The 26,324-nt window shown below is 42.4% G+C and overlaps 1 protein-coding gene across 2 annotated transcripts in view; it reads right to left on the bottom strand.

Moving 5' to 3' along the window:
• The window catches only part of SGCG (sarcoglycan gamma), a 352,842-nt gene that overhangs the window by 218,799 nt on the left and 107,719 nt on the right, over window positions 1-26,324 (bottom strand). The window contains exon 1 of one of the 2 annotated variants that reach the window (XM_069759119.1): window positions 18,343-18,587. The exons of the other annotated variant lie outside the window; for it this stretch is intronic. The gene's annotated coding sequence lies outside the window, so the exon portion shown is untranslated. Of the gene's footprint in view, window positions 1-18,342; window positions 18,588-26,324 lie in introns of those variants that run through there. 2 annotated transcript variants of the gene reach the window in all.

The raw sequence follows: 26,324 nt of genomic DNA, 5'->3' as shown, positions 1-26,324 counted from the left end.
TCTCACAGAGCTTACCAAGGGCTCAAAATCTATCACAATAAAGTGGAACGCAGAAGCAGAGAAGGCCTTTCAGTATTTGAAAACGGTCCTCTGTGACCAACCAGTGTTGGTTGCCCCTGACTTTAAACGGGAGTTTATTGTCCAAACGGACGCCTCTGGTGTCGGCCTCGGTGCAGTGTTGTCACAGGAAGTGAATGGCGAGGAACACCCAGTGGTCTATCTAAGCAGAAAGCTTACTAGGGCAGAAAAGAATTATAGCGTGGTTGAGCGCGAAGCCCTGGCTGTGAAATGGGCCCTATTCACCTCATGCTATTATTTACTAGGTCGCCAATTTAGGCTAGTAACGGACCATTCACCCCTAACATGGATGTCCCGCGCAAAAGAGGGCAATGCGAGGGTGACACGCTGGTTCTTGGCATTACAACCTTTTAACTTTTCCGTTGAGCACAGGGCAGGCGCAGCGCACGGGAATGCAGATGCGTTATCCAGAACACACTGCATAGTGACTCATCGTGTCCGACCCTACAGGCTCGAACAAAGGAAGGGGGTATGTGAGGTGCCAAGGGGAGAAGTACTAGAAAACAGATATGTTTCTCCCCGTTTCATTTCATACGTATCACGGTATTGATTGTGAAGCTGTTTATTTCTCTGTAATCCGGTCCTGGTTTCTTTAGTGATCAGCCTGAAAGCTCTGGTGCTTCCCTTCCACACATACAATCCAGCTTTTGCTTCAGCTGATATAATCAGGAACTGCTGGGATCTCAGTCTCTCATCGGCTGGTCTGGGAAGCTGACACAGTAAGGTTGCACAAACTTCTTTCTTGTTGTGTAGGTTTATTTTGCAGTTAGTATCTTGTTGTTAGTTAGTGGCCAGACGGCCTTAGACATTTTATTTCATGTTTGGCACCTGTAACATTGTACGGCAAATGTGTACAATAAATACACCTGGCACATACCTGTGTGGAACTCGCTAGCCTGCTATTGTTCGTTGTGACTCCATAGCCACCTGCTTGGGCCAAAGCAGAGATCCCTGATGAGCTATATTCCCACTATATATATATATATATATATATATATATATATATATATATATATACGTATATATATATATATATGTATATATATATATATATATATATATATATATATATATATATTGTACACTATAGTTTTGTGACCTTGTCATTCTTGGCCAGTTACGCCTACATTAGTAGCTATCTCCTTTCTGCAGTATCATAGCAATTGCATGACAGGACATATGATCACTCGGTTGAATATTGGACTACTCACTGTAAATTTAAGATAGACAGTCTTCATGCAATAAAATGAACAAGCCTGACTAAAGACCCCCATAAAAATCATATAAAACATTTTTCTCCTGTGGGAGTGTCTCTCTCATTAAGGAAGGATGTACGTGCCCTCTGTGTGTATCCAGGGTGCTGCTGTTTCCTCTTCATGTGCTTTCCTAAAGCCTTTTTTCTCTGCTCTCACTGAGACTGCTGATACTCTCTCACCTCTCCATGCTGTGGAGATCTGTGCACAACCCCCTCTCTGCCTCAATTTTTACACAGAGAGGTGTGAAGAGCAGAGAAGAGAGCCCTCAGACCCAGGAGCTTTGCTAGATTTGTTATATTTTTGCAGATTACTCATCTAAAAGACTTACATACACTTGTAGAAAGAAATGGTAGACAGTTTTTTATGTAGGTTACTTAGAAAGTTGTTTATCTTTGCATTTAGGAAGCAAATAAACAAAAAATAATGTGCAAAGGTGTACATGGCCTTTAAGTGCTCATGGTCTGAAGTAATGAAAAAAGTGGTAACTGTTGTGAGATAAAATAAATCCAGTACATTTTTTTTTTAAATCTGCAATATGCTTATTTACACTTCCAAATGATTGCTCAAATGCAACCAGTCACCTGATTAATGATACCCAAATCACAAGAATTAGAGCCTGGGTACACAATTGCAGCCAGCTATATACACATATATATATATACATATATATATATATATATATATATATATATATATATATATATATATATAGCCTCTCCAGCCGCGCTTTCCTATGGCAGATTCCACCTCTCTAACACCCCTCGCCCCAGCAACAAACGTGGTTGAGGGGTTGGCTTGCTCCTGTCCGATACCCGCTCCTTTACTCCAATCCCGCTACCATCCTTCGCTACTCTTCCCTCGTTCGAGTTAAACTCTGTCCGCATCTATTCCCCCTCCAACCTCCAGCTGGCTGTCATCTACCACCCCCCAGAACTAGCCATCTCCACATTTCTCGACCACCTCACCACCTGGCTACTTCACTTCCTCTCCGCTGACATCCCCACTATCATCATGGGTGACTTCAATATCCTCATTGACACTTGCACCTCACCTGCCTCTAAACTTTTATTACTGACTGCCTCCTTTGGCCTGACTCAATGGTCCTCTGAGGCCACTCACAAAGATGGCCACACGCTGGACCTCATCTTCACCCGCCTCTGCTCCCTTCCTAATCTCACTAACCCCTCCCCCTGTCTGACCACAACCTACTGACATTATCTTCCTTCTCCTATCCTAGTGTGCAACCCCCACTCCACAAACTCACCCTCGCAGAAATCTCAAACACCTCAATTTACAATCACTCTCTGAGTCCTTTCTCCCTCTTACAGACATAGCCTCCCTTCATGACACAGATGCTGCTGCCACTTTTTATAACACCACAATAACAGCAACACTTAATTTGGCCGCCCTGCTCATTCATAGCAAAACTCGTACACTCAATAGGCAGCCCTGGCTAACCAGCCTGGAAAAGAACTGAGACGGGCTTCCAGGATTGCTGAGTGGAGATGGAAGCGATCCCGCTCTGCCGACCACTTCACTGCATACAAGCAGTCCCTCGCCAGCTTCAAGTCCATGCTCACTGCCACAAAACAAACTTACTTCTCATCTCTCATATCCTCCCTGTCTCACAACCTTAAACAGCTTTTCCAACACTTTCAATTCTCTACTCCGTCCCCCTGCACCCACTCCCTCCCCTCTCATTTCTGCTTAAGACTTTGCCTCTTTCTTTAAACAGAAGATCAATACGAGCGGAGAATGCTTTGGCCCACAGCCCCCAATGCCCCTCTTAGCTGCTCAACCCTGTTCCTCCAAAACCAGCTTCTCCACCATGGCAGAAGATCAGCTCCACACCCTCCTGTCAAGATCACACCTCACCACTTGCACGCTTGACCCACTCCCATCCCACCTCATTCCTCACCTTGCCACAGTCTTCATCCCAACCCTAACACACCTCTTTAACCTCTCACTTAACAGGTGTCTTCCCCTCATCCTTTAAACATGACAAGATCACACCCATCCTCAAAAAGCCCTCCCTTGATCCATCCTCTGTGTCTAGCTATCGCCCGATATCTCTTCTCCCTTATGCCTCAAAATTACTGGAACAACATGTCCATCTTGAACTGTCCTCCCACCTCTCCTCCTGCTTCCTCTTTGACCGGTTACAATCTGGCTTCCGACCCCATCACTCAACTGAAAGTGCCCTAACTAAAGTCATCAATGACCTACTAACTGCCAAAAGCAAGTGTCACTACTCTATCCTCCTTCTCCTGGACCTGTCTTCTGCCTTTGACACTGTGGACCACTCCCTTCTGCTACAGATCATCTCATCTCTTGGCATCACAGACTTGGCCCTATCCTGGATCTCTTCTTATCTGACAGACCGAACATTCAGTGTCTCCCTCCCCCACACCACCTCCTCACTCCACCCCTTGTTTGTCGGTGTTCCTCAAGGCTCTGTTCTAGGACCCCTACTCTTCTCCATCTACACCTTTGGCCTGGGACAGCTCCTAGAATCCCACGGTATACAGTATCATCTCTACGCCGACGACACGCAGATCTACCTATCGGGACCTGACCTGACCTCCTTACTTACCAAAATCCCACACTGTCTGTCTGCTATCTTGGCCTTCTTTTCTGCTCGCTTTCTAAAACTGAACATGGACAAAACAGAATTCATGATCTTTCCCCCATCTCACTCTACCCGTCCACCAGACCTATCTATCAATGTCAATGGCTGCTCACTTTCCCCAGTCCCACACGCCCGATGCCTCAGGGTGATCCTCGACTCTACCCTCTCTTTCAAGCCACATATCCAAGCCCTTGCCTCCTCCTGTCATCTCAAACTCAAAAATACCTCCCAGATCAGCGCATTTCTTGACCGCGACACCACAAAAACACTAGTGCATGCCCTTATCATCTCCCGCCTTCACTACTGCAACCTCCTACTCTCTCCTAATCCATCCAACCTGTCTCCCCGCTATTCTTCAGCCTCTCTGCTATGCCAAGCCCTTCACTAGCTTCCTATCGCCCAGAGACTCCAGTTCAAAACCCTTACAATGACATACAAAGCCATCCACAACCTGTCTCCTTCATACATCTGTGACATGGTCTCCCGATACTTACCTACACACAACCTCCGCTCCTCTCAAGATCTCCTTCTCTACTCCCCTCTCATCTCTTCTTCCCACAACCACATCCAAGACTTCTCCCGTGCTTCCACCATACTCTGGAACTCTCTACCACAACACATCAGACTCTCGCCTACCATAGAAACCTTCACAAAGAACCTGAAGACTCACCTCTTCCGACAAGCCTACAGCCTGCAGTAATCCTCAACCTACTGAACCGCCGCACAACCAGCTCTACCCTCTCCTAGTGTATCCTCACCCATCCCCTGCAGACTGTGAGCCCTCGCGGGCAGGGTCCTCCCTCCTTATGTACCTGTGTGCCTTGTTTTTTCGCTCATGTTTAATTGTATTTGTCTATATTTGCCCCTTTTTCACATGTAAAGCGCCATGGAATAAGTGGCGCTATAAAAATGTATAATAATAATAATATACATAGTGTAGCCAGGCTCTTGCTCATGCTCTCAGTGGCCCAAAAAATGCTCTCCAGCACCAAAGGAAAGTAGTTAAAACTCATCTTTTAATCATATAGGATAAAAAAGGGAGAATGTGCACATATTAAAAAAAGAAAACCTATGATGCTTACGTTTCGGTAGAAAAATCCTTAACCACAAATTAAGTGTTTTTGTACCCGAAACACGTAAGCATTATTTATTTATTTATTTTTATATATGCGCACACTCCCAATTTTTTTTATCCTATATCCTTCGTCCGGCTGAGTAGGTACAACTGTAACTATTCCTTTTAAAAATTGCAATAACTTTTTTTTTTTTCGAAAAGCCGTAGAGGGCTGAAATTTCGTGACATCTCTGCAGTTTTGGTCCAGAATATATTGGCCAAATTTCAATAAAATTTATATGAAGGTACAATTGTACCTCTGCAGCCTGTTAACGTTGTAAAATTATGCAGCCTGACGAAGGTTAAAGGCTGAGTTGTAACTACTCTTCTTTAGTGCTGAAGAACATCACCTTTTGGACCTTTGAGAGCGATTTGACCTTGAAGTTAGACCGGTTAATTCTCTGTGCACCACCCCCAGACCACCGACTGTCTACCGTGGATATCTCCTGGGATACTTATCTCTAGTACAGAAGCAATGAGCTGAATTGACACTTTTTCTATTTTTTTGTATTTATCGGGTTCATGTTGCCCGTTGTTTCGGCACCATGAATAGGGTGAAAAGTTCCTTTAAAAAAACATAAGAAGCAAAATCAGAAGAAAATTAGGGGCTACAATAAGAACAAGAATATCCATTTGCATCTACTGCTCTGAAAATGTTCATCTCAACCAAGCCTAATACACGATCATACTGGATCCTCCAGAGGTCAGGACACTATTTACCGTTCTCTCGTCGGAGGGAAAATAGAGGTCTGCTATTCAAGAACTTTTTAACATAATTTTTCAAATTAATTTTCTAAACCCAACAACCCCTTTAATGACAATTTTCTGGATTATAGCAGGGACTTATCTCCATGTCTTTACTGCTTTAATTTAAGAGCAGATTTATAGTTCACAAAAAAGTTAAAAAAAGAAAAGAACAAACGAAAAAAAACACAAAAACCGCCAGGAAAACTCGAAACTCTTTTGTAACATAATTCCTACAGAGATGTTTCTAACAGACCGTTTCTCCGGGTCACTGAGTGCTTTCTATGAAGACAAGAGCCCCTTTTGTATCAAAGGAGCAAGTCTTCATCTTCTAAACATCATGTGCCTCGTCCACGATGACTCAGTCGATTTCTTACTTCTCCAGATGAAAGTAAAAGAATACTCAATATTATCAAGCCCCAGCAATACATATATCATGTAGCAATGGATAATGATGGTCAGACAGTCAATAATAGTAACCGTGAGGGATTGCTTTTGAATTTTTAATCATTTAATTTAACATATCCCGTACTGATAAAACCAGGGTGGAAAGAAAACAAAAATTGCACTTTTGCTATTTTTTTTTTCAATTATTTTTATATTTTACCACTTTAAAAAAATTGTGAGTGAGGACTTATTTGAAGAGTTAGTTTTAATTGGTACCAAATTACTTTTTGGTTGTTCTTTTCGCTAATTTTTGGATGAAAGGGGACAGAAAAACTGCAGTTTTAGCATTTTTATTTCTTTATTTTTCTACAAAGATTAGCTGAAGGATAAAATCTCATGATTCTTTTAGTTTATCGGATTTCTACTGGCAATATCAGACATGGTTTTTTTAAAGTTGGAAATAGGAAAAGGGGGTGATTTAATTTTTTTTAATGTTTTATTTTTCTCTCTGTAATTTGATTACTTGTACAATACAGTAAATTAGATGTGTATTGCAGTGTATGGTCATGACCTCATTCTCCTATTCATCCCTTCATTTGGCGAAGCTTCATAGAACTACTAAGATGGAAGGTTTGGGGGGTCTTCATTAGGCTTGATTGTAATGACAACCCATCAACATAATGTGGGTGTCGATGAACTGACAGACGAGGGAATGGTCTAACTGCTTACATGCCGCGGTTGCTACGGTCATGTGCAGTGGTGCCTGGAGCAGAAGAAGAGCCAGGTCTGCAGAAGTAGAAGGAATAAATTATGTTTTGAAATTATGTATTAAATGTTACTACAAAGTACTTTTAGTAATAAAATTTGTACACCCAAGACATATAAGTCAAAATATAGAAATACACTGTGTTCTAGATAACTACAATCAGAACTTCTCACGAGACCGAAATTCTCTATAGAAATAAACGCTCTATGAAGTGACATTAAAGAAAAATGTCCGACCTTTACAAAAATGAGCCCAGACTTTACACAATTTGTCTTCAAAGAGCAAGAACGATTTTTTTTTCATAACAATTGTCTAAAAGAGTAGTAATGGACAGCCCCAATCTCATATACAGCAGCATGTATCTGCAAAATTTTACAAAAATATTTTCTTGCTGGACACTGATTACCCTGCGGAGGGTCCTGAGACACAGTCATGTGAGTCTTCTCCAACACCAACCCTTATATTCCAGAAATACGAACCGTCAACTGACAACTGTTATATCATCATATGTTAATCAAAAGTCCCAAGAATTTTTTTTCCTAATCCTGCCCAAATATCTACATAAATAATGTTGTGTAGGTGCACTAATATACTTACCGACCGCCAACTTCCCTGGTTTCCAGTGCCTTCCTGGTCCTCTTTTTGGTCACTTGAGCGATTCTCTTCTTCTCGTAGTGTGAGGCAATGCATCTTTATCAATGTGAGCCTCAATGAAAGGTCCATAGACTGATATTGTGACAGTGACTTCCAGTTAGCACATAAACTAGTGTGATCCGGCGAGTCGGAATGTATGTCACATGACCGAGGAGAGGACCAATAAGACTCTGAGAACTGGGAAAGACTAAAATAGGTAAACATATTTACGCACCTACACTCCATTATTTAGATAGGATTAGGACAAAAATTGTTCTCCAGTTTAGAAACCAATATTTTAGATACATTATTAAAGGGGTTGTTGACTACTAGGACATTCCCTTCTCAATTCCTCCCAGTAAAATAATAAAGCCTATACTCATCTACAGTTCCAGCAGTGTTGGCACTGACTCTCCCGGGATCGTGTGACATAATAATGCCCCTGCCATCAATCAGCCCCGACTTTACTCTCCTCTCCTAGGAACGAATCACATACATCTGGAGGAAGTGAGAGAACAGCAGCTTTGATGTATGTCATTGCTCCATAGGAGAGCAGAGTCATGCCAGCACTGACTGGTTGCAGAGATTGCATGACATAACAATGTCACAGGATTCCTGGGAGAGCCAGTGCTGGCAATGCAGGAACAAAGTTGGTACCGGAGGTGAGTATAAGTATTATTATTTTACAAAGGGGAAACTTACGGATTGAGAAGGGGTTGTCTGAGTAGTGGACAACCACTTTGAGGAATTCTCAATTATAGAAGGGGATCCTCTGTTCAGGAGAATGACCTTTTGGCCAGACTGGAAAATGGTGACAAGAGCTTCTCATGCTTTGGAGAACTTATTGTGCCCCACAATATGTAGAAAAAAACAATTATTTCAATATGCACTATGTAATGCCCTGTTTACCCTGTGGTGGCGACACAGGAAAATAAACATAGACAAGATCCCTATGAGATTACAGCTGGGGGTCTCAGTAAGTAGACGTTTTGTGATCTGAATATTTTTTTATGGGATGCTTCAAAGAAGCCAAAGATTGTCCAAAGTGGAAAGCCCCGGTTGCAGAGGAAGAGACAATTTTTATAACACAAGATCATGAAGTCTGCATGCCACCACCTACACCTATACTCCCATAGACAGTGACAGCGGTGGTCTACATGTGCACCACCATTCCCATATACCCACATGAATGAATGGAGTTTTCATGCATGCCATTCCATTCAGATGGGATTGTGGGACCTCCATTCTTGGAATCGATGGAAGTTCCAATGGTTCATCATTAAACATTTATTACCTATCTTGGGGTAAGATTAAAAGGCTTTTCTCGGGAGATCCCTTTAAGAGAAAAATGTACCGTCTATAAATTGATTTTCCCCAGGCGAGCGTAGAATAAACAACTCGGCTATGAATCTAGAAAAAGTTCAATTTTTAAAACTATTCTCAAAAAAACTGAGTCAACAAATTGCATTGTCTTTTTGCACCCAATCTCTCTAAAAGTGTCACGGATATACAAGTTTATAAATATTCCTACTCTCGCTAAGCAGGAATAAGTACGTTAAAATCTCGCTAAAGTGTTCCGCTGCAAGCCAATAACCTAGGAGTTCAATAGACATTCTGACAGCAAAACTACAGTGAGACTAGAGGGTAATGTAGAAGAATGGTAAGCTATTTGCAATTCATCAACCGTGCTAGCGACTCTGGCGACAACGCATCAGCAAAGCTCATGAAGAATAAAAGGATCGGGGCTCTTGTGGTAAATACAATTACGCTCCTTATCAAATATGGCTTATACAAAATATCCCCTCCGCTGTGACAGTGCATTAATAAAAACCTCACACTGTTCGGCAGACACGGGGGGCGCTTTTGAGTCTTCATCAGCACTTTTTCCTCTTGGCTTCGTTTTGATTACACAATGCCTGAGAGAACATTTTGCAAAATAATATATGCACATGAGCTAAATGCTACAGAAAGTACCACAAATAATTGGAATTTCTTTTTATAGCAAGACAAGATTAAGCATTTTTTTTTTTGGGGGGGGAGCTCTGAGGTGTTCTTAACTATTCGAAGACCAGACAAAGTAGCTGCTGCCATCTACGACATGATCATCTTGGTAGTTCCAACAAGGAATTGAGCAGAGGTGTGAACACCACAATAATGTTACACCAATTTGGGCCCCTGTGTCATGGAGGGATACAAGGTTTCAGAACTCTGTGGAGGTCAGACACAAGATGGTAGTGGCTCTGTGGGTGAGGAAAGGTGACACAATAGGTGTCAGAAGGACAAGATGGGTTGTCACAAGGTGGCTGACCTCAGTGGATGACGGACACAAAACGGTAGTGGCTCTGTGGGTAAGAGGAGGAGAGACGATAGGTGGCAGAAGGTCTGTGAGAGGCACGGCAGGCAGTCACAATATAGCAAATTGCTGAGGAAGACAGACATAAAATGGTAGGGACTCTGAATGGGACAAGGTGAGGTTGTTTCAGTGGCAAGAAGGGCAGTCACAAGGTGGCCAATTTCTGTGGAAGTCAGACACAAGATGGTAGTGGCTATGTGGGAGGTACAAGGTAAGGCAGTAGGTAGCAGAAGATGTTTGAGGGGCAAGGAGGCAGTCACAAGGTGAAAGATCTCTGTGGATGACAGACACAAGATGGTAGTGGTTCTGTGAGTGTAACAAGGTGAAACAATATGTGGCAGAAGGTCCATGGTGGCAAAGGCTGGCAGTTACAAGATGACAGATCTCTATGAAGGACAGACAAAAGATGGTAGCAGCCCTATACTTGTGACAAGGCGAGATAGTAGGTGGCAGATGGTCTATAGGGGCAAGGAGGGCAGTCACAAGGTGGCAGATTTCTGTGGAGGACAGGCACAAGTTGTGGTTCTGTGGATGTGACATGGTGAGACAATAGGTTGCAGAAAGTCTGTGGTGGGAAAGGCAGGCAATCACAAAATGGCAGATTTCCATAAAGAGACACAAAATGATATTGGCTCTGCGAGTGGCACAAGGTGAGACTGTAGATGACCCAAGGTCCTGCAAAGGAAGGCAGTGACAAGATGGCAGATCTCTGTGAAGGACAGATAGTATATGGTAGTAGCTCTCTGGGTGTGATAAGGTGAGACAGAAGGTGGCAGAAGGGCAGTAACAAGGTAGAAGATTTCTGTGGAGGACAGTCACAAGATGGTAGTGTCTCCATAAGAGGGACAAGGTGGCACAGTAGATGGATGGGGCTCTATGGGGTGATAGTCAAATAGGGACAGTTTTCTACCTCAAAGTCTGTTGACTGTGTTTGATTGTTTCGTTCAATAATCAGTCGTTTAAACTTTCATTGAGAGTAAGATATTTTGTCCAAAAGCAATTTTTCTCTAAACAATATTCTTAGAAAGATCATCCATCTGTTGCATGGTATTATTGAGAATATCTGGTAAAGTTAAACTACTGGAATGAACAATATGGCTTAAAATTTGCATGAAAGCACAACGATCATTCACCATACAAGCAATCCTGTAATAGTTGTTCAACCATCAAACCACTTTGCCTAATGTGAATGGTGCCCAAAGTGATGCTATATGGACTTCAATAAGTTGAAAGAACCCCTCAGGAGTACAGTAGGCAGCTGACCCATGAAAGCAGTACCTATTTACTGATGTACTTCAGTCCTAAATAACTTACTCATGGTAGTGTTTGAAACTATACACACCACCATCTTATTTCTATAATGTATGCTATGTGACATGCTATATGTAACCTAACAGTGTATTGAAAATTCAGATTAGTATAAAACACTAACCATGGCTTCTGTGTGAGCGCCAGATTTTCTACGGCAACATGCTTGAAGACATACAGTGAAAATGTAAATCAAAGTGGGACACATAGCATAACTATATGTAGCTCAGTGTCTGCATTTTACTATTATATCGTATCAGTAATGTGTTTTCATAAGCTTGTGTGTAGGAGTCCTTAGGGTTAGAAAACCCATGGGGTCAATAAAACTAATTCAAACTAATGGAAACGGTCCATCAGTCAGAAGAGAAATCAGATATGCTTCATTATTTCTGGTCACTTGCTTATTCTGGCTACAATTGTGTTCATATTTTTTTCCATTTGGAAGAGATAAAAGGTATTTCTATTTTAAGTCACTAAAGCCTTATAGGTGCATGTCCAGGGAGCTGACACTAATTCACCTGTGCATTTGGCAAACACTCCGAGTAGATCACTTTTTAAGATAATGTTTTTTTTTCAGGATTTGTTGGTCTTTGTTATGAAAAAAAGCCATAATGCTAGTGAGAAATGCCTTGATTCTGCAGAAACATACGGTATACATCATGCTCTGGCATCACACTATGCATTACCATGCTATAGGGTCTTTACTCTGTGCTGCCATCTGGCCACACATAAAAATTCCCTTCAGCTTTATCAAAAAGTTTACATAGTAAGTTCTTAAGTGGACAAACAAAACAAAACCTGGACATTTGCACCTTGTTACAAGCAACCTATTACCTCAATTTCACACTGATGTGGGCTGTTCCTCTAACAACTACTGTACTGTATTTACAGCTTTCTTTCCAGACTAATTATTCTTTAGGTTAAAAAAACAAACTATGCGATAATCACCAACCAACTCCCACCAGGATCCAGTGCAGGCCGCTCTTTTATCTGTGCTGATACATGAAGAGGAGACAAAGCATCAAAAAGGTAGGTGGCACACCCTTCGGGAATGGTTAAATTTGTGGAGGGTGGTAGTTCCTCAAGAGCCAATGACTAAGCTCCTGTCAAACTATGGTAGATAGAAGGAAGTGCACCCCAAAAGACCTGTTGAAATGCTTAGATTTCTGAAGAATTTTTATTATCCCTTGATCACACCTCAGTGTCCAAACACTTCATGTTTCGGGTATAGCACCCTTCATCAGATGGGCACAAAGAGCAGAGTAATCCAGGGGTTGGAGTCGGCTTTTCCTAGACAAAGGCGAACTATCTAGTACCTAGTCTGTGATGTTTGAAAAGGAGACATCGCCATTTCACCTTTAGCAGGATTGCTGCTGCCTGTGAGTGGCTGCAGCGGTTAGGTGACTTGAGCAGCACTTTAGCAGAAAATCATCCAACGATGCATTGGTCAAGTCACCTGAACTCTGTATCCAATTACAGGCTTAAGTGGTACTACTGCTAGTGGAATGGAGACATCTCCTCTTCCCAATCATCCATTCACAGGCATCACTGTTTCTACTGCTGGTGGACTAGTGACATCTCCTATTCCCAGTCATCCAATCACAGGTTCCACTGTTCCTACTGCTCTTGGAATGGTGACATCTAGTGATGAGCGAGTGTACTCGTTGTTCGGGTTTTCCCGAGCATGCTCGGGTGGTCTCCGAGTATTTATGACTGCTCGGAGATTTAGTTTTCATCGCTGCAGCTGAAGTACTCAGCCTGGCTAGTATCTGTAAATCATTCAGCTGGGGCGATGAAAACTAAATCTCCGAGCAGTCATAAATACTCAGAGCAACGAGTACACTCGCTCATCACTAGTGACATCTTCTCTTCCCAGTTGTCCAATCACAGGCTTCACTGTTCCTACTGCTAGTGGAATGGTGACATCTCCTCTTCCAAGTTGTCCAATCACAGGCTTCACTGTTCCTACTGCTAGTGGAATGGTGACATCTCCTCTTCCCAGTTGTCCAATCACAGGCTTCACTGTTCCTACTGCTAGTGGAATGGTGACATCTCCTCTTCCAAGTTGTCCAATCACAGGCTTTACTGTTCCTACTGCTAGTGGAATGGTGACATCTCCTCTTCCAAGTTGTCCAATCACAGGCTTCACTGTTCCTACTGCTAGTGGAATGGTGACATTTCCTCTTCCCGTGTCTGCGCAGACCAGGGAGCAGCCTGTGCTGGATGCAGGTGGGTGCCGGTACTTACACTCCTCAACAGTGAAATTGAAACACCAAATGGATTGGATTCAGTAAGCTGAGGAGAAGATTTATTTCTTGTCATGTCACAGCTTTTCTCCTCGGCTCACGGGGGTACGTGTGCTTATGATACACCTTCTCTGTCGATTTAAACACGGTTCTTGGGAGCTGTGTTTCTACAGACTGCAGCCCATCCTGGCACATGAAGAAGATGGGCTGCCATTTAAATTACACGACAGGGGCCATTTTATTACATTCTTGGAGACCCCCTTTAATGATTGAGGAATGTTCTGCACTTGGGCACGCAAATCATTGATGCTGAGTTTATTTTTGACAGCTCCAAGCTCTTGTGGAAGTTTGATTTTGCTAGGATAATACCTTTACGTACAGAATTTATTGATAATAGAAATTGGATCTAGCTATTTTGAAACCCAGAAAAATGTGATATTTGTCTTGCAGTCTGATAATGTTGCAGAGCCCCCTTGGTGAATTTCAATGTGATGATATCATCCAATTATACAGTTGCTGCTGTATTCACAAGGACATCATTAAGCCATTACTTTGTAAATTGCTTTTAGAATGTAAGATAAATATTCCACCTTCATGGACCTTATCAGTTAACCCTACTTCTACTTCTTCCTAGATCACCACAATTCACCACTATATACTCATGTGTCACAATGGTCATCAATGTGTGAAAGGAATAAGGATAAAACTTCCATTTCTGGTTTTTAATCTACTTCTATCTGTACTAGTGCTGGTATAGTAATAATGACATCTGTTTCCTGAGCACTGGATGCCAAGAAATGCAGCACTAACAAACCAGCCAATATATATGAATCTTCAAGATTCACCTCTGAGCAGTAGAGTTACTTGGGGGCAATTTTGACAATGGTCAAGGTTTCTGTTCCCTCCAGTTCCTACATTAGGCATTTCCTCATCTCTAGGTACTATAATATAATATTCCAGAGAGCTGCAAAATTTGCTAATGGTGAATCCTTGAACAGATCCCTTCATGTGTTGTGGCTGTTGAACAGCCGCGAGACATGCAGCCATGGGAACTCAAACATATTTTTGGGGCACACTGAAGACTCAGTTAGCACCAAAGCATGCCGGATATCGCCTTATCCGTGCATGTTCAATCATCACTAGTCCTCATGAAAGGGGTTATGTGAAAACTATGCAATAATAACAGAAGTACAAATAAGTGAGATGGTTCCAACAAGTCACCCTCTGTGATGCATTCTGCAAAATAAGTAGTGGCGGCTGATTGAGCATATCCGCTGCATGTAAACACGTGAGAATTGGTATGATAAGTATATTAAAAAGCTTATTATTCACCCATTTGTGAATGTATATATATACAGCTCTGGTAAAAATTAAGAGACCACCACCTCAAAACCCTGTCATGGGCAGCCCAATCTCCAGACCTGAACCCCATTGAAAACCTCTGGAATGTAATCATGAGGATGATTGATCGTCACAAGCCATCAAACAAAGAAGAACTGCTTACATTTTTGCGCCAGAAGCAGTGTGAAAATCTGGTGGAAAGCATGCCAAGACGCATGAAAGTTGTGATTAAAAATCATGGTTATTCCACAAAATATTGATTACTGAATAGCAATGAGCGAATATGCTCGTTGCTGGGGTTTTCCCGAGCACGCTCGCGTGGTCTCCGAGTATTTATGACTACTCGGAGATTTAGTTTTCATCACTTCAGCTGAATGATTTACAGCTACTAGCCAGCTTGAATACATGTGGGGATTCCCTAGCAACCAGGCAACCCCCACATGTACACAGCCTGGCTAGTAGCTGTAAATCATACAGCTGAGGTGATGAAAACTAAATCTCCGAACACTAACAAATACTCGCTCATCACTATTTATGAACGCTTCCTGAGTTAAAACATTAGTATTATTGCTTATAAATGATTATGAACTTGTTTTCTTTGCATTATTTGAGGTCTGAAAGCACTGATTATTTTTTTTTTTTTTAATTTTCACCATTTCTCCTTTTCGGAAGAAAAATACACAATTTATTGCTTGGAAATTTGGAGAGATGTTCTCAGAAGTTTATAGAATAAAAGAACAATTTACATTTTACTCAAAAATATACCTATAAAGAGAAAAATCAGATAAATTGAACATTTTGCAGTGGTCTCTTGTAAGGAATAATAATAATAATCTTTATATAGCGCCAACATATTCCGCAGCGCTTTACAGTTTAACAGTTTCAAACACAACAGTCATAAGTAACAACGTTAACAATACAATAGTTAAAGCGAAATAAGACGACCCTGCTCGTGAGAGCTTACAGTCTACAATGAGGTCTCCCAAGACCACCTACTCTCCTCCACATGTATTCGTTCCTCACACAACCGCCTCCGAGATTTCTCCCAAATATCCCCCATCCTCTGGAATTCCATGCCTCAACACGTCCGACTATCCACCACCTTCGGCTCCTTCAGACGGAACCTGAAAACCCATCTCTTCAGGAAAGCCTACAGCCTACAATAACCAACCCACCGCCGCCAGAGCCGCCGCCTCACCGCCGCCAGAGCCGCCGCCTCACCATCGCCATCGCCGCTGCCTCGCCCCTACCTTCTGTCTCTTCCCCACTATCCCATACAATGTAAGTCTGCAAGGACAGGGTCCTCTCCCCTCTGTACCAGTCTTTCACTGTAAACCTGTTTACTGTAAACGATATCTATAACCCTGTATGTAACCCTTTCTCATGTACAGCACCATGGAATTAATGGTGCTATATAAATAAATAATAATAATAAAAAGGTGGGGGAGATACAAAGTACAGGTGTGTATTTACAATGATGCATTTACAAAGAAAATGGGGGGTGCGTCTTATAGTGTGAATGTAGGCTTACCAGTTGGTTGCGGCAGTGGTGTGGCAGCGGCAGAGGTGCGGCGATGCTGAGGCGCGGTGGGCGGTATGACGTGCACCTGAGCAGGGCCCCTTCCTCAGGTGAGGTGACACTGCTGCCCGGTGTCCACGGAGAGCAGAGCCGAGTGAATCATGGGTTTCTTGGTGGCGGCGGCCATCTTCCTGAGGCCGTGCATACGCAGATCGTGGCGGCCATTTTCCTGAAGCCGAGTTCACAGATTGAGATCTCGGCTTCACTCATCTTCAGGAAAACGACCGCCGGGATCTCCATCTGCGCATGCGCTGCCTCCCGTGGCCATTTTCCTGAAGCCTCGGGAAGCAAAGTACTCAATCTGCGCACGCACGGCTTCAGGAAGATGGCCGCCGCCACCGAGAAACCAATGATTAACCCGGCTCTGCTGCTTGCCTTGGACACCACGCCTCAGCATCACCGCACATCTGCCGCCGCCGCCACACCACTGCTGCAACCCCCTATGGACTCCAGGCTGCGGCGTCGCCCACCTCAGCAGAAAGGGACCCTGCTAAGGTGCACTCCCCACAGCCCACACCAAACATCAGTACCGCCGACACCGGACCAGACTTATCCAGAGGAAGGACCATGCTTCCTGTGTCTCTGCTGTACCACCACCAGCCCCCAGGTAAGATACCTTAAGTTCGGACAATAAGGCTGCCGTCACACTAGCAGTATTTGGTCAGTATTTTACATCAGTATTTGTAAGCCAAAACCAGGAGTGGGTGATAAATGCAGAAGTGGTGCATATGTTTCTATTATACATTTTGTCTATTTGTTCCACTCCTGGTTTTGGCTTACAAATACTGATGTAAAATACTGACCAAATACTGCTAGTGTGACGGCAGCCTAAGACGGACCCCCATCTTATAAAAATCTTTTTTTTCTGCTATTTTCACCCCATATTTTGGGGTGCGTATTATGGTCAGGTGCGTCTTATAGTCTGAAAAATACGGTGTGTATATATATATATATATATATATATATATATATGTATACAGTATGTGTATAAACATATAGATATATACACTCAAATACACTCAAACACATAACAAAATCTCACTTTTAATTTTATGCCCTTTCATTTTTCCTCCACTTCTTCCAGAAGCCAAAACTTCTTTAGTTTTTCATGCTTTCATCGACATAGCCATACAAGGGTTTGTTTTTGTTGTTGCACGAGTTGAAGTTTTAGAGCCCTCTATTTATTTTCCCAAATAAAGGACTAAAAACAGGAGTAAAAAAAAAAAAATCCAAATGCAGTGAAATGGTCAAAAAAAAAATGTCACATATGTGACTCACATATGCATCTATGCTACAAGTCTTTTAGTTTTAGGAAAAGAAAAATCGACTAAACAATCGTTAAATATGCTTTAAAAAAGTATGATAGACCATGCTGATACATGAGGTTCAACAACAGCTGGCGGCCCAAATGCGCATGTATATCGGTACTCTATAATATTCCAGAAAAGACGCAATATACCATTCCATGTAGGAATACTTTATATAAGTGAAGTCTAAGGCTAAGTTCACAATGGGCGTTTTTGCGGTGCCTTTTTTTATGCAAATTTTCAGCTGCGTTTTACCGTACGATCAAAGTCTGAGATTTCAGAAATCTCATGCACACAGCTTGTTTTTTTTTTGTCAAATCGAGCATGCCAAAACTGCAGCAAAAAACGCACAAAAAACATGCTGCAGAAAAAACACCCAGTGTGAACTAAGGCTCAGCTTTTGATGTTGCAGATTTTCTGCACCATTTCTGCACCCACCAAGGTTACTTGCATTTTTTCAGAAATACGCAGATTTAAAAAAAATCATCAAAAACTCATTGTGAGAACAAAGCCTTAGGCAAGTCTAAAAAAAAACTTATAACACAATGCTATAGATATAGAATATATATAAAAGGAATTAGTTAAAATAAAGGTAACCAACCTCTGGTTTCTGTAGCTCAGTTCCCTGCAGATCGTATTGATAACAAAACAAAGTTTGGTAAAGTTTAAAGCAGACAGATTTTCTGTCTCGAAGTTCTCCTCCGCCTCCAGACCGGGAGTGGAAGATATTTTAAGACAGGCCAAATATCAGAGAGGCAAAATGCATTCACATGTTTGGCCGTGTCGCACATTCCAGCCCACTGCGGCCACATACTCTGCTAATTTTACTCTGCCGTACTGTAGCTGACTCCTTCCCTCTGTATCCACAAGCCTCTAGAAGAATAAAGAAGAGGAAATGACAGCCGACGTCAGACTCATTGATGCAAATGCATTTTGCTACACAAAGAACATTTAGAAAAAAAAATGTTTCAAGAGTCAGCGGAGAGACGGCAACTAGAAAATGAAATTCGTAAGATGGTAATAAATGCAGGTTCCTTTAAAAAAAAATGGCACTCTGCAAATCCGGGAGAGCAGTCTGACATCGGCAAAAGGGACTTGTCAGAACAAAAGGGCTAGATCCAAGCAAAAACAGAGAGTAGGGATATAGTCACAAGCTTTCTGCGGCAAAAAAATAACCCAAGGTTTTGGTTTTTTTAAGAGGATTTACGTTTTTAGGTGTTTTTCACCCTTGTTTTTGTCAATTTTTAACTTTTTGGAGCAGGTTCCATGAGGAATCTGAATTAAAAAAAAAGTAAAAAAGTGACAATTCGTTTTTTTTTCATAGCAACGTTTCTAAAACTTGTTGGGGAAAAAAACTATTTCCCATTGACATAAATAAAAATCGTATTACTTCACCCTCGAGCCTGTTTTCGCCTTCCTGGCCAGGTCAAATTTTACAATTCTGACCACTGTCACTTTATTTGGTAATAACTCTGGAACGCTTCAACGGATCCCACTGATTCTGAGACTGTTTTTTTTTTCTATTTCATTTTAGTGGTAAATTTAGATTTATATTGTTTGCGTTTATTTGTGAAAATATTGGAATTTTGGTGAAAATTTTGCATCTCGGACTTGCGGTGGATACCACATCTCCTCTCCTACCTTCCAGCCTGCTGTAGGCACAATCGGCTTGCTTAGCCCTCTATTTTCAAGACCCTCCTTGCGTTATTTACAGTGCTCGACCGGCTAGTGTCAGCCCTCTATTTTAAACAGCTATTCCTGTTTAAACTCCAATACCTGATGCAAACTCTCTATATAGGGTGATTAGCTCACACCCTTCGGCTCTAAACAATAGAGCACACTGATGAAGGTCTTTACAGACCGAAACGTTTGTAAATATAAATACTTATGTATTAAACACCCTTTTTGCATCAGACTTCCTGGAGTGTGCTGAGTATATTGTATATCACATTTTAAGGTCTGGGCACCTACTCTTATGCACCGCCACCCCGGGCTGTGCTGAACATTTACTTTACTGCATCTAAAAAGTAGTGATCAAACCTTGGAGAGCTGTTGCACCAAGCGGTCTGACATGAATCATGGCTCCAACATGAGAGATGTCAATTGAAACAAAGGAGAGGATTATCAAACTCTTGATACAAATGATTGGAATGCAAACCTTAAAAGCTACAACTTAATTATTAGAAAGAGGATTAACAAGAGGGGAAGATGTGTTGCATTGTATGTTAGGAAAATTTATATCTCAACAGAGATCCATGCTTCAGAGAATGGTAGCTCTGTAGAATGCAAGGAGAGAACAGAAAATACACTATTGTAGGTATTTACTATAGGCCACCTGGATAGACTGAAGATATGAATGACCTCTTTTTAAATCAGATGCCTGTGTTCTCAAAAAAGTACAACATAGTGATCATGGGAAATTTTAACATTTTAGATATTTGTTGGGAATCACTCTTGGGCAAAAGTAATGGGTCCAGAAAATTCTTATCTTCTCTTGCTGACAACTTTATCTTTCAAAAGGTAAAAGAGAGAAAATCAGTATCTGCAATCTTGGATCTAATTCTTACCAACATGGAGGAATTGGTTGAGAAAGTAAAGGTGGCTGGGAATTTAGGAGGCAGCAATCATGCTATACTCAAATTCTGGATTGGAAGAGGAGGAAGAGCAGCGAGGACTCAAGACTTTGAAGTTGGACTTTAGAAAGGCAGATATTAATGGATTTAGAAAAAGCATTGCAAAGGTCCAATGGCTGAATGTTCTAAAGAACAGAAATGTCCAAACAGGATGGGAGATTTTGCTAAATGAAATTCTCACTGCACAATTGGTAACAATCCCGAAAAGAAGGAAGAATTGGAAGCATTTAAAGAGACCAGGATAGGTGAACACAGAACTGAATCACTTGTTAAAAAGCCTGACAAGCGTATGGTTAGGTGAATTCATAACTCACCCAGTGACTGTACTCAAAGAGTGGTAATAAATGGTTGCACATCCAATTAGAAGAGTGTTTCAAGTGGGGTACCACAAGGCTCTCTCTTGGCCCCAGTGTTGTTCAACAGTCTTATAAGTGATCTAGATAAGGAAACTTAAGGTAAACTAATCAAATTTACAGACAATGCATAGCTAGGAGGGAGAAATGATTAAGTAGGATCTATGTAAGATTGTACACTGGGCAGTGCAATGCAAGATTCTACATCTGGGCAAGAAAAATGAAAATTATATCTACAGAATGAGAGGAATACAACACGGCAACAGCATGAATGAGATAGGCTTGGGTATACTAATAGATCACAGACTGCAGGAGTCAACAGTGTGATGCAGCACTAAAAAAGGCAAACACAGTTCTAGGATGGATTAGGAGAAGCATAGAGTCTAGATCATGTGAAATAATTATCCCCCTCTATTCCTCCTTGGTTAGGCCTCCAGTTCTGGGCACCACATTGTACAAAATACAATGAAAAACTAAAGAAAGTTCAGAGTAGAGCTACCAGGATAGTGAGCAGACTCCAGGTATGTCCTACGAGGAACAGTTAAATGATCTGGGGATGTTTAGCTTGTGGAATAGAAGGCTAAGAGGAGACTTAATAGCTGTCTACAAATATCTGAAGGGCTGTCACATTGAAATAAGAGAAGCAATGGAATGAAACTGAAGGGGGAAGATACAGATTAGATATTAGAAAAAAGCTCTTTGACAGCGAGGGTGATTAATCAGTGTAACAGACGGCCAGGAGAGGTGGTGAGTTCTCCTACAATGGAAGTCTTCAAACAGAGGCTGGACAGACATCTGTCTGAGATGGTTTAGTGAATCCTGTACTGGATTGAGCAGGGGGTTGGACACGATGACCCTGGAGGTCCCTTCCTGCTCTAACATTCTATGATCCTATGTGCTGCAATGGTCTGCTGAGAGTTTGCACTACCCTTCCCACGTACTCATACGCAAGGTGCAAATCTGCACTTTCAGCAGGGGAACAGGTGGAAGATAAAGCAAAGGAAAGCAAGGCACTCTCAGCCAACCAATCTAAAACCACCACTACTTGTTCTGGCCTCACCATTTATCCAGTGGTACTTGGGCTCACAAATTACACATTTGGGTGCATAGAACACACACGGCCTTTCTCTCCCTGCAGCAGCTACACCAGCAGCAAAACGGCCATGTCCACTTTTTGATGCTCTCCTATTTATTTTCACCCCCAAAAAATGCAGAGCATTACACTGCCTGTATCAAGAGAGAGCGAGAGTGGCTAGCAGACAATTACACTGCCTGTTATCAGAGTTCCAACAAAAAAAATCTATAAAAATGCAAAAAACACAAAAACAGTGTGTTAGGAGCCGAGTTTCCTCTGCTGCACAGGGGGAATCTCAATCTGTGTCTGCTGCGGTCTCCCTTTCTGCATCGGCCGCAGTGGAGCCTGCTCAGTGAAGACGTCGCTCCCAGCGTCTTGCTGAGACTGGTACTGTGGAAAGGGTTACTACTGCCTCTCCAGGCTCTGGTATGGTACCCTGCACTGATCTGCAGCTGAGTAGGCTTTTCTGGGTCTAGGTCCTGCTTTGCACACACTGAGCATGCCCAGGGCAAGATCTCTCAGTGGAGATCTAGGGTCACATGCTCAGAAAGGTCCTGTAGGTGCTAGGACTTAGTCCTGCTTTGCTCACACTGAGCATGCCCAGGGCAAGATCTCTCAATGGAGATCCAGGGTCACATGCTCAGGTACTGCTGCAAATCCATTGGTCCTTCTTTGAAGGGTCCTGAACGTGCTGCAGCTATATAAGCTTCTCATGACCGCACGGCCATGCGCTAGTATACAATTGTTATCGTGTGTGTGTTGATGAGTGCAAGTCGTTCCTTAAAAAACCCATCCCTTGTGTATTACTGTTCGCGTAAGGTGTATGGCTGCAATCCAGCGCCCGGTTGAACTCACAGCTTTAACACACGAAGCAGCGTCTACTGCTTTGACCTCCAGTGCAGCGCTGTGCGCTATTAGAGCGCTTACCTTTCCCAAGTCTGGGTGGTTAGTGGCGTCCGCTAGTGTGGCACAGCATGCACTTCTGTGCATAATAGTTACCGCTGATACCCAAATGTGGTGTCGATCGCAAGAGGTCTACACTAACTCTAATCCTGTGTCCTGGGATAGAGTTCTGTGGTTCCTTGTTTGCGCTCTCTGTGCGGTACCGCGACCCTGTGACTTAACAGGGATCGCTTCCTTCACACAGGGTGAAGTTAACCCGTGTGTGTAATCACATTGTACCGCCATATAGTGCCGCTATTCACTTAGCAGCAGGTTCTTTCCTGCACGGTGGATCCCGGGTGGCGAACGCACCAATCTTACCTAATAAATATATTCGGTGCGTTCCCCAACCCTAACACAGTGTTGGCTACCTTCCCCTTCCCATGCTTCTTCCACCTACACCGCCACATTCACCTCCTCCTCAGCCTCCTCCTCCAATTGGACTGCCACTTCTTTGTTCTATAGTATAATTTTCCTTTTTTTTCTATGTTATTTAAGTAATTTCCCTATCTACATTTGTTTGCAGAGCAATTGTCCTTAAGGTGCCGTCACATTTAGCGACGCTGCAGCGATCTAGACAACAATCCCGATCACTGCAGCGTCGCTGTGTGGTCGCTGGAGAGCTGTCACACAGACAGCTCTCCAGCGACCAACTATGCGAAGTCCCTTCGTAACCAGGGTAAACATCGGGTTACTAAGCGCAGGGCCGCGCTTAGTAACCCGATGTTTACCCTGGTTACCAGTGTAAATGTAAAAAAAAACAAACACTACATACTTACATTCTGGTGTCTGTCCCCCGGCGCTGTGCTTTCCTGCACAGGCCCTGCGCTTAGTAACCCGATGTTTACCCTGGTTACTAGTGAAGACATCGCTGAATCGGCGTCACACACGCCGATTCAGCGATGTCTGCGGGAGATCCAGTGACGAAATAAAGTTCTGGACTTTCTGCTCCGACCAACGATGGCACAGCAGGATCCTGATCGCTGCTGCGTGTCAAACTGAACGATATCGCTATCCAGGACGCTGCAACGTCACGGATCGCTAGCGATATCGTTCAGTGTGAAGGTACCTTTACTCCCATTTAGCTTGCTTGTGCAGCCCCCTAGCCCTTACTATGGCCATTTTACAGCCATTTTAAACCAATTAAGCTCGAGTCGCAATTGTATTCTATTGAGTTCGGGTTCGGGGTCAAGTTTGGAAACCAAACTGAACTTTGAACTACAGTTCGGTCGAACTCGAACATCAACAGGTCCACTCATTCCAAGTGAAGAGGTTAAAGAGTGCTTGTCGTTTTCATTTTTAATTCCTAAATCAGTAGTTCTCATGGAAATAAGCAACTTTTATACACATCTTGGTTTAGAAATATCCTTCATTCTCTTCCTGGGCTGACCTTTCGCTCTCGATTCGTATGTAAAACCTGTAAAATGTTGTTATAGATGTTTTTGGTCTGATCTAAAGTCAGATATGCCGGATCACCAGTGATGCTGATTTAAGAGATTAGGCCTGCAAATAATCAGCGCTTGGAGAAAAGAATGCACACTAGTTGTAAACATAAGGCTTTCTGTTAATTCACACTGAGAATACTATCGCTTATACCATTTACGAACAATGTTGCTCACTTAGCCCCTCTGTTTTCATGTTACCCAGGTCATGATGACTTTATTTACCATGTACCCATAATGTGTTTTTGCAGATTAAAAACATTGCATATGAGATCATATAAATCCTTGTCCATGAGACTATAAGGCTGGGTTATACCAAAACAAAATATAGAACAGAGAAAGAACACATTAACCATTCTTTATCAATGCATAGTCAGTAAAAACAGATTTTCCCATTAACAAAATAGGAGATGACAGTTGGTGCTTAGAACATTCTATGAAGAAAAGAGGGTGAGGGGGAGGAGCTAGAGGCCGACACAGACATTCTACTGCAACTTCTGAAGCGACACCAACTGTCATCTCCTATCTCAGTAATGGGAAAATCTGTTCACTGAAAACAGATTTTACACATGAATTGAGAATTTTAAGAGTGAATAATTGGTCCTGGCAGGGAAAGAAGCGGATTTCTCTAATAAGATACATTATAAAGTTTCTTATATTCACATTGTGCTATTGACTTATGAAAATAAATACCGTAAGTAAAATGGTGGTTATTTTTTAATAAATAAAAACTCTGTGATATGTGGGAGATTAGACAACTGCGAATACCCTCTCAAGATGTTAATATGCCTCCTAATGCAGGAAGGGGTTAAATAATATTTGAAGCCGTTTTTTAAGTGGATTTAAATCAAAATCTACATTAAAAATCTCAGTGTGAACGTCCATTTAAACTTGCACATTAAATCCCAAAAGATCCTCTAAGGCTGGTTTCACACTTGCATTTTCATCTGCAGCGTTTTTACCGCAAAAAAACGCATGCGTTTTTTCCCTATCTTTAACATTAAAAACGCATGCGTTTTTTGTATACGCGTTTGGTCGCGTTTATGAATGCATGCGTTTTTTTTCTGCATGCGTTCATTTGCAGAAATGCAACATGTAATACTTTTTGTGGCGTCTTTTTTTTGCCGCAAAAAAATGCATGCGTTTTTTCGCGGCAAAAAAACCTATTGATGTCTCTGTAAACGCATGCGTTTTTAAGCAAATGCGTTTGTTTGCGTTAAAAACGCATGCGTTTTTATTTAAAAAAAACAGAAAACACACTAATATGCCATCCCCCACCATAAAGGTGATAAAGGGATCCTACCCCTAACCCTACCCCTAACCCTAAAGGGATCCTAACCCTAACCCTAAAGGGATCCTAACCCTACCCCTAAAGGGATCCTAACCCTTACCCTAACCCTACCCCTAACCCTAATCCCTTTAGGGTTAGGGTTAGGGTTAGGATCCATTTAGGCTTAAGGTTAGGGGTAGGTAGGGTTAGGATCCCTTTAGGGTTATGATCCCTACTCCTAACCCTAACCCTAACTACTTCTGTTTATAGTGGGTTTTTGATGATTGGCAGCTGTCACACATTTCTCAGCATGCGTTTAAAAAATGCAAACGCATGAAAAAACGCATGTAAATGCGTCAAAACGCCGCGTTTTTTTCACCACATGCAAAAACGCATGCGTCAAAAAAACGCAGCGTTTGCACGCGTTTACATGCGTTTTTTCACCATGCGTTTTTTTTTTAAACGCATGCGTTCTGAAACGCAAGTGTGAAACCAGCCTACCAACCCCAGATTGCAACATGAAAAAAGTCACAAAGGTCCAACCCTATTTGGAGGTTGTTTTGGAGCAACTCACCTTCCCCCAGGGTTTATTCATAAGAGATAGACCTTAATGGGTGAGAAACTGCACAAATCGTCCACTAAACAATGTACAGAATGTATAAAGTTTCGAACACTGCCTACATATGTAAGGGGGACGAAGAGATGCCGGGAAAAGCCTGAGTGAGCCGGAGCTTCCTCCTGACCAAGGGAGGCGGGGAGAGGCAGAAAAAGGCGCACAGCTGCAGAGGGATAAAAGTGAAAAACGCGCAAAGCAAGTCAGTGTGGCACCAGCGCATACCTCCCATCTTTCGAGGAAGGGAAAAAGGGA

Source organism: Ranitomeya imitator, chromosome 3 (genome assembly GCF_032444005.1).
Source record: "Ranitomeya imitator isolate aRanImi1 chromosome 3, aRanImi1.pri, whole genome shotgun sequence".
Classification (NCBI taxonomy): domain Eukaryota; kingdom Metazoa; phylum Chordata; class Amphibia; order Anura; family Dendrobatidae; genus Ranitomeya; species Ranitomeya imitator.
Note: the sequence above shows the minus strand (reverse complement) of the source record. Positions and strands in the feature narration are given on the sequence as shown.